Genomic DNA, 10,484 nt, shown 5'->3' with positions numbered 1-10,484 from the left:
AAGGTCGTTGATAAGCTCGTTCATGGACTCGCTGTTCCAAGCACGTCGAGGCATGCCGTGGAAGGTAAGCTTTGTTAAAAACTCAAGCTCAGAGGGCACCGAGCCCCATCCTGGGTGCCACCGATCAAAGCTCACCAGCGCGCCATCGCAGAACAAACGCTGGGAAGATTCGAACACACGACTGCAGTCGAAAGTTATCCGGAACCTGACCAAGAAATCAGCCGGTGGCGGACAGACTTCGACGAGCAAGTCACTTATTTGGATGCCATGCGCAATGCCAAGAGCTTTGACAAGGTCGTCCGGCAAGACGGGAGGCCAGTCGCCGTTGATGGTTACCATCAGCACTTTGCCGGCAAACTGGTCGTCAAGCGGCGCCATGCCACTATTGAGCGACAGCATGCAGCGACCGAAGGCAGGACGGACCTCAGGATCTCCGGCTCGGAGATCCGCGTTGACCGGCGACATGATAGTGCGCTTGAGTACAGGGAGTACAGGAGGGGGATTTGGGGGAACTGGAGTAGGAATCGAGATTCCAGAGGTGGGGGAGGGGCGGGAGACTGGGGATGAAAAGGTAGTATGAATATCAAGCACGCGCCAATATGCTCTCGGCGCGCAAGCGCACGAAAACACCGGTGGCGCCCACATGTCGGCCTAAGAGTCCTTATTCTTTCTTTTTTGGAGAGCCCGGCCTTTTTTTCAGGATCTTTTGAGAGCCCGGCCTAAGAGTCATAATTGACCTGTTTGGCATTGCGTTACTACTCAGCCCATATTCAACGACACCTCACTGGCCCAAACAAGTGTACATCATAGAAAAGACACTAAGCTCAAATTATATAACTTGAAAAAAGGAGATATACTCTGAACATTGGAGAATGGTGATGCCCTCATTTAGCCCACCAGTAGTTCGAGACAATAAACAATTTGAAACAACGATATATACAACATTCAAACACTGACTAGTGACTACTACTGACATAAACAACAAGACATGATAGTTCATAAGAAGTCTTGCTACACCACTAAAACGCACCCATCTGCAGCGCTCAGACTCTCGTGATCCAGACGAGAATGACATTCTAAACAGAAGCAACTATTACATAGTAAGAGTGACATAGACGAGGATGATCAAATTACAAGGAATATGCATAACAAAAGAAAGAACTACCCATCCAGAACCAGCAGCAAAGACAACAAAGTCATTTGAAGAGATGATCCAACACCATCATAATTTGCAGCCCCGCTTCAGCGACCAGTGATCCGGAGACACCAGTACTCCACCCTTTCGGTGCAACAGCCGAATTACCTATCAACCTGAAGGCTTGAACCACATCACTTCCTGTCGTAATTGAGACATCCAAGGATCAAAGTTAATCCGGATGCCTTTGTCATTCTCACCTTCTTTTGGCTGCAGGCTGTATTGTTGACAACCAGGGGAGTTTGCTCCCGAACTCCTACGGATCGCCGTGTAGACACATTTTTCCATAGCAAACAGAGCCTCTCTGCCATCAAAGTCCTTGCCAACAGTGATCTCCTGGTTAATCGGATAATTGAGTCCGAGAAACAGAGAGTGCGAACCAAGGCTGTTTACCCGCCTCCAACTAAAAAATCCTAATGGCCCCAACAAGCTGTTATCCTGCTCATAGACATAATAGCCACTGTCCGGATACTCACGTATTTCACGGTGCTTGTATACAGTGGGGTTTTTGCAATATAAATTTTCCGGCTCATGTGTCCGAATGATCATCAGTCTTTTGCCTTCGTCTGATCAAGCGAGAAACCAGTTGTGCTTCCCTATTTTTGGCAAAGGTGGTGTGATTACAAAGGGCAGTAACTGTAGGGACACTGCATCATATCAAAAAGGATAGGCATTGTTATGTAAGATCAACATTATTCAGAGTATGAGTAGGATAATGCAAGAAACATCATTGATATGTCCCTGTTGGAACTGGGAGGAAAATACAGGGAAATGTATACTGGGTTCGAAAATATAGAAGTGCCATGCATGGTTATACTCATGTTATCTCGCAATCGATTCTTCACAGGAAACTACCATGTACCATGTCATGCATGTTATGTAATCATGTTCTGTCCTCACAAACAAATTCTTCAAGGTAACTAACAGACCATGCATTGTTATATACTCGTGTTCTGTGGGCAAAAAATTTCTGAGGATATTATTCTAGCCATTGATTGCTGAAGGGCGAATATAGGTATGTACACATGGTAAGCATTGTAGGATTTCACTACTTCCAAATATAGAGTTCTCCATATGCACATTTACTTCCCTAATGTATGGTTAGATGAAACCAACAGTGTGGTGCATGTTTCTACATCATGAAAATGAGGAAAACTAACATGGCCATCGATACACACTCATATTTAGTAGTAGCATATAGCTTACTGTAAAATAAGGATAATATCCATATATTCCTAACCATTTGATTATTCAGGGTATAAATTGGCTGTAATGACATGGTCACAATCGCATGAATTAACTCATTCCAAATATAGCTGATTAATGGCGTCTCTAATACATTGCCATAGTTCTACTCAAATTCTGCTCAAACAGGGATATGCCAATCAACACAAAAAGTTCAAACAGTGTCATGGCGTCATCATTAACATGAGACGGAAACAACTTACATGCGCCGTCCCAGCAATACGTGGTGCCATCTGCTTTGTCGATCGTGTAGATGATGCCATTGTGTTCAATAGCATCACAGAAGTGTGTATCAGCTTTGACGATGATCCACTGCGAGCTGGGTTCTCTCCAGATAAAGAAGGCACCAGCGCAAAAATAGGCGAGTCCGCAGTCGAACAAGACAATTAGCTTGAAGTCTGCATAATTCGCATGTCGTGTGGGCACTTGGCAGATTACAATCTTCTGCAAAACAAGATCCGTCCAACTGACGTGGTAATCTAGATGACTTGGACCGCGATGGTAATACTCTATATAATCCAATGGAGGAAGGATAATCTCATGGGAGGTCTGGAAGTTCACGAGCACCAACTTTTTACCGTCTTCTTTGAAGGCAGCCATCCAGTGGGAGTTCATGCCGTCCCAGTACATACCTGCCAAGAAGTTTCGGGCGATGATGATCGGATCGATGTCAAGGGAAATGATGTACGACGACCCACTACATACCTGCAAAGAAGTTTCGGCTAATGGAGATCGGATTGAAGTCGAGGGGCATCATGTACGCCTCCGTATCAAGGTGAGCCAATCTCGGAAGACCAGATAGTAGCAAGCAGGGTGTCTTGAAAAGCTTAGGCCTCGCTTAGATGATGGCCGTGTGCATGTCCCTCGAGCATGCAGCCAGTCGCAGGGCGCTCAACATATCCATACACGAACAACAGAGGTCGAGGATATCACTGGGGAGATTGCTCCAATCGCGGCTCATATGGATGTTGCGCGGTTCGCGTTCGGCCATGGTGGAGTTTGAAAGGTGGGGGTTTCGGAGGGCTTGATTTACGGGGGAGAAGGCTGTCGGTGCTGGAGCGGCTAGTGAGGGAATAGTGGTACTGGGGGAGGCGAGTGAGGCGACGGTACATGGGGGCACAGTGAGATGGAGAAGGAGATGGAGATGGAGTGGTGCTATGGGAGCGGACAGGGAGATGAGGCAAGGCACCAATGTGCTGTGCAGCAGCGGTGACAGACTGCACAGTGCACAAGGTGAGGCTGACTTTAGTTACCCGAACACGCCGCCTGGACTAGTGTCAGGCGTAGGGTGTTGTCACTTCACTGTGAGGACCGGTTGAATAGTATTTTGACCATCAAGTGTACCACAGTTGTACTACTACTAGTAGGAACATGAGTACTCCAGTATTGTATAGCGGAAATAGGTCTCCCGTGCTAGCATGCCTGTTCACTTCATCGTTCAGGTATCATCCATATTGCGAGAAGAACCAAATTCTCGTGCATGCCCAATCAACGCCCTGCCACGATGCATGCAGTGGTCGTTCTGGTGCATCAAGGATGGCATGCAGATCGTTCCACACTTGAGAAGAGGAAAAATGGAAAGGTAGAACGCGGCAGCAGAGGAAGAGAACGCTGGCTAACGAGTCTGGGAGGGGATCGAGCAGTAAGTTAATGCTCCACGCCTAAAGGTTTTGGGAAAACCTGATTTTCATAAGGTGACTTATACTCACCTAAACGGAGGGAGTATTCCTTAACCAGAGAATGCTGTGTCTCCCACTCACGCGCTAAAAAAAAGAAGCTACGACACATTTTTTATCTATTTGCATAGGTCTGACCTATCAGGAAGGATGGGCACGTACACGAAGAGGTACGACTCATCAATCTACCCGCATAGCCTTTTCGTTTAGTCTACCTAGCCGTCTAATCAACTGCCTACACGCCACTTCTCCCATTTACTTCTCCATCGGGAACCGGTTCTCCTCGGCTTCTTCACCTCCCCTTCGTCTTCATTTGCATCCAAACCCCACTGCGTTCACATTGTTTTAACCTCTTTAAATAATCATCTACTACTTTAGTTAGACTAGCCATCTAATCCTAATTCTCCAAACCATAGCCCTCCGTTCCAGCAGTTCCAAATGGCGAATGAGATCGAGATGCAGGTTTTTAGCGTCCAACATGTCCTCGTCGAAGGATCAATGCACATAGTTGCCACCGTCACCGTCCACCCAAGGGTTGTTTGGCAGTGGATCAACAATGTATCCAACTCCCTCAAAAGGTAGAGACGAGGGTCATCGGTCTCGACGCAGAGTACACGGAGCGTGCCCCTTGGAAGATCCAGCGCGCCGCCGTCCTTCAGCTGTGCCTCGAAGATGATATTTTGGTGTACCACATCATACACTCGCCCTCCATACCAGGTGAGCTTCACGATTTCTTGTCTCGGGAGGACATATACTTCTGTGGGGCAGCCATCGAAGGGGACAAACAGAAGCTGGAGCCGTACAACCTTGATTTGAAAAGCATCACTGACCTACAAACCAGAATCAAAATTCCTGTAGAAGATTGTGATAAACATACACCATCCCTATTCGACGTGGCAAATTTTGTGCTCGGTACAAATCTTCAGAAGGGTGACGAGACATTGGCATTAAGGTCGTCTGGACGGGAGAATTATCCCTTGACGTACGAGCGGATAAAATATGCTGCCCTCGATGCCCGTGTGAGTTTTCAGATAGCTGCAAGGTCCAAAGAGCTTGTTGCGAAGCCGTCTCCCACGGAGAATGAGAACAAGAAGAAGAAGAAGAACAAGAAGAAGAAGAAGAAGAAGAAAAGCTGCACCAGCAGGAGGGCATTATGGATGGATGAACTATTTCCTCTCTTGTAAAAAAATATTCCCTCTCGATGTATATTGATATAGATGGACTATTTCGATGGTGTGCATGTCTTTGGAACAAAGTAGTAGCATGGGTCCGCTTGAATATAAGGAACTATATATCCGCATATATAGCTTTCTCTGCTACTCCTTCCAGTGATCGGTATACAGTGCATGTGTCCGTAGACATGACAACTTGTCCATGGAAGTTCAACTACGGCGACCATCACGTTTCATCTCGCGATTCCCACGACGCCTCTCCAACCCACGACACCATGCCCCCGACGTGCGCCTCACCCCTCTCGGCCACACCGCCCCTCTGCCTTTGTGTGCATGACATGTGGGCCACCTAAAATGCGGCGAGCATCAAGTTTCTACCACAGCCACACGCGATTCCTGCGACGCCGCTCGAACCCGTGACACCACACGTCCCCCGACCTGTGGCTCACCCCTCTTGGCCCCACTGCCCCTCTGCCTTCGGGAGCATTACATGTGGACCAGTCACCTATCGGGTCCACATGTTATTGACTCAAAGGCGCTGAAGCTCAGTCCCGACGGCCCTGAGAGGGAAATGTAACTCCTGCGCCAGGGCTTGTGGTGCTCCCGCAGCACGAACTCGTGCCAAACTCGAGATTTGTTTCTTTACTATACATGCACGCAACGATTTAATGGACATTGTAATCTCAACATGTGATGGGGAGCTCTAAATTTGAATTTGAAACTTATAAAACGAAAAGATTCAAAACAAATAAACAGGGAGAGAGGGAGTATATCGTAGGATGTGTCCCATACAAAATAAGTCCCCTGGTTTGTCACCGCGAAGATGCGATTAGAAAGGAGCATAACGTCTTCCTACTCGTACGGCAACAAATCGGCTGCAGACAGCATGGTCCGCCTTTGACCGCCATGTGCAAGGTTCGTGCTATCTTATTCAATCTCACCGTGGTTCCATCGTACCAATTCATGCGGTGGCCCGTTGCAGGGCTGATCCCAATGTTGGACAAAGGTTCTATGGGAACGGTGTCACCATTGTAAATATTGTGCAAATTGATGTTGGTACCCTCCCGTACATATGCAAGCCAATCTCCACTCGCACCGAGCCTAACTGTAAAATAGTGGGCAGGGGGAGAATTTGGAAATGGACACGGAAGTAGTCTTTAGAATGCATTTACTACGTGATCAAACTCATCTTACCTTCTCATCGGAGGAAATCCGAGTGCCCCTCAACGTCGGCATCTTAAAGGGCGTCAACTTGCAACTACGGCCACGCCGCGCTGGAGAGACCCCCAAGGAAACATCCTCGTGCGTTCCACGGAACATCAAGATGCATTTGTATGAGTAGTTTATCTTGTGAGAGAAAAGGATGAACGAGGGAAGGCCTCTAGAGATAGAGATGGACACTACTACTACCAATGTGCTGGCCCATGCGTTGCAATGGATCCAAAGTAGTAGAATAATACTTGTTCACATGCTTGAAATATAAACACTCTAGTTTTGATATACATGTGTCAGCAGACATGACAACTTGTCCATGGAAGTTGAACCACGACGACCATCACGTTTATTGTTTCTACCAACTCCTGCGGCAGGCCTTGTGGTGCTCCCGCGGTACGAGCTCGTGCCAAAAGTGGAATTTGTTTCTTACTACTACCAACTAGTACTAGTAAGGTACACGTGCATTGCACGCATGATATTCTGGTGGTTTGTGCATTATGCTTCTACATGTGGAGTTTTCTGGATTCTAACATGTGGCAAAATTTGGTGGAATGTAAGGTTAGGCAAGTTTGATTAACTTAGGTGAGTGTTTGGTTCAAGCCACACCTTAGGCAAGCCACACTAAGGCCCCACATGACATACACACAAAAAATGTGCCAAGATTCCCTTAGGCTTGCCAACTTGTGGCTCTCATTTTGAAGAACTAATAACTTTGCCTAAGCTTAGTTGTGGCAAAGTTAGTCATGAATTAATAAGTTCAACCATGGAGTCTTCTAGATTATACATGTGGCAGAATCTGGTGGATGATATCCAACGGCCAGTAGTGCTCGGATTTGCCATCTTTGTACCATCGGATTGGCTTCATCCAATGACCAACTTTCAAAGTTTTTTCACACACTATATAGGGGGTATAGACATAGATGTGCCGGTCTGTTGCAATGGATCCAAAGTATATCTATTTAGCAGAGTGCACTCTAAACACATTATCTATTTATTTTTCTCTAACCTTTCATAGCCATGCAACCAAGCCACATAAGCTTCATGGGTGCCCCCACATCATATTATTCATACTACGTTGATTGAAAAAAAGATAAATCACCCAAAACAAGATCTTCCCGTTTTTTGTTCCTACGATGTTGTGCCATGCACGTACCTACTAGTTGTATAGTGGTAGTACTAGTAATATAGTTAGGAGTACAAACTTGGTACTAGTAGGAGTAGTACTAGTACGGAATGCTCCTACTCTATCAACGAGCCCCATCTGACACCAAATTTCTTGGCTTATGTGCTACAACTAGATCTTCCCCTCGTTTCTGTTTTCCAACCCGGCGACGGGTGGGGTGTCGGCTTGCTCAATGGTGGTCCCACATGAAAGTGAAAATGCTAGGCAACACACCTTCCCTAAGCTATGTGTCGTGCCGGACGGGCCGTGGAGTACTCCCGATTCCTGGGCATGTGGGGGTGCGACGCGAATGCGGCAGGCCTTTTCCTTTTACTAGCAATGTGCCCGTGCGTTGCGACGGATCCAAAGTAGCAGAATAGTAGTATTTGTTCACAAACTTGAAAGAAATCACTATTCTTTTGATATACTCCTAATATATTACTCCCTCCGTACCTAAATATTTGTCTTTTTTGAGATTTCAAATGGACTATCACATACAGATTATATAGACATATTCTAGTGTTTCTAGCAAGATGCCCACACGTTGCACGAAGTTGATGGAAAAGGTAAGCACAACTTATAAATTGACGGATGGAGTACTAGTTACAGTGATGCATATAATTAAGCAAAGGGATCGCACATGTCGGTATTGACTGGAACGAGAATGCAACAGCACAATAAGAATTAAGGCCACGATGATGTGATCGTAGTGGTGGTTACAGAAGGCAAGAAGAAAGATGGATCCATGAACGTATGACCTACTCCTCCTCAACTTAGTGCGCCGGGCCACCGACCGGCGGCTAAGGAGCGGCGGCTTTTGTGGCGAGGTCGAGGTGCTTCTCAACAAAGGCATCCAAGGCTTCCAACCGGTTGAGGAAGGCCAACGTTGTAGCGTCCTCACTAGCCTTGTATCTACCTATGTACACGATTTTCTCGTACACGTGGATGTGTAGGTCGACGCATTCTTGCAGGGTGAGGCGCCTCGCGGCGAGCGCGACCTTTAGGTGGACATTCTTCGTGGCGTTGGCGGGCAGTCGCAGGGCCACCAGTGCTTGAAAGAGGTTCCGGCCATGGAGGCCGATTAGGGTGGCACGCAACGAGGAGCCGGGGCGCGCGGGCTGGAGGAGTACGGCGATGTCGTCCGTGAGCTTCTTGAGGACGGTGAACTTGTTGCTGGTGGCAACGATCATCTGGTCCAACTAAGAGTCGTAGTTGGCGTTGACGGCGGCCATCCACCAGGCGGTCTCCAACACCGTCTGGAGACGATCCTCGGCGCCATGCCGCAGGCCGACGTCGTGGACCATCTGGCGCAGCCGCTGGCCACTCACACGCATCGCCGCCATGGGTATGGAGTGAGCTCTTTTGCACTTAGCATAGGTGCCTAGGCAAATGCTTAGGTGCGTACGATGTGGTAGATGCATTGGAATGGAGGGGCGCCTTTATATGAGGGCAATGGGGGCAAACTGCGTTGCATTCACATCGTGCAGCCTCTTTTCCCGGACCTCCTCCCATTACTTCCCTCATGCATTAATTGAAGGAGGATGCATTGGCTGTTCAACATATCGGGAACCGCTACTCCCTCCCTCGTCTGCATTAAAGCCGTATCAGGAACTGCGCCGCCTGCTGTCAAATCGAATACTCCCTCCGTCTCGGTGAGTATTAAGTCATCTTACGAAAACCAAATAGTAAACACATAGGCGTGGCGCATTAACTCTCACGTTGTTTCTTATTTTTTGACATAAATAGAGGAATCAACCAATAAGAGATGTGGGGCTTGTATGCTTTTAATGACTTGAGACTATCAAACATGACATGCAGTGGTCAGTTTGTTGCACAAGAACAAATACAACCCACGTCGGCACACACGCATCTTATAGCATCAAATTCAATGGCTATAAGATGAATGAGACCAAATTATATCTCATCTAGATGAGTTCTAGCAAAACTGTATTAATAATACTACTTAGTACTCCTACGCCATGTATCATATATTAGTATCATGTAGTACTTTATTTATTGCCATGTATGACAGATAGTACTCAACTCTCTCTCTTTCTTCATTTAATTCTATGAAACCTCATCAAAATTGCTAAGGCTAGTACCATTACAACCAGCCTTAGCAAATACTCCCTAAACATTAAGTTCTCTCGTTTTCCTCTCCAGCCTGGCACCTAGACGGAGGGAGTATACTGCGCGGGCTTTTCCTGCGCGGTAGGAGGCAGGGCAGTTCCGCCTAGTTGGTTCGACAGAGATGCGAGAAGACGAGGGAGTAGGCTGCTGCAAACGTAGGGCTGTGTGATTTGACATCGAGTTACTGCTGGACAGGTGGGGCCCCGTGATTTGACTTGCCATTATCATTTTAACTGCGGCGCTACGACCGGCGTGAGTCTCCCGATTCCTGACCACCTCCATACAGGTGCCTCTCCCAATGCTCCACCATGTAGTAGAGGCTGGCTCTTGCATGAGAGCCCACTTCTCCACTTTTTCCTTGCCTCTCTTTCCTCCACATATGCAAACATGCCATGTAAAGCGCACTATTGTACTTAGGTTGGTCGTAATGGAGAGTATCATATATACTAGTATCATGCATATGATACTTTTGTATGATACTACATCCGTAATGCATAGTATCATGTGTTGGTATCATAGGATAGTTTATTTATTGTCATGCATGACACATAGTAGCACATCATTTAATATGATACTACAGTAGTATCATATTATGATACTCAACTCTCTCTTTTCTTCATTTAATTCGACGTCACCTCATCAAGGTTGCATAGTTGGCATGCATGATACTACTCCCATTACAAGCAGCC

This window comes from Triticum dicoccoides, chromosome 5B (genome assembly GCF_002162155.2).
Source record: "Triticum dicoccoides isolate Atlit2015 ecotype Zavitan chromosome 5B, WEW_v2.0, whole genome shotgun sequence".
Classification (NCBI taxonomy): Eukaryota; Viridiplantae; Streptophyta; class Magnoliopsida; order Poales; family Poaceae; genus Triticum; species Triticum dicoccoides.
Note: the sequence above shows the minus strand (reverse complement) of the source record.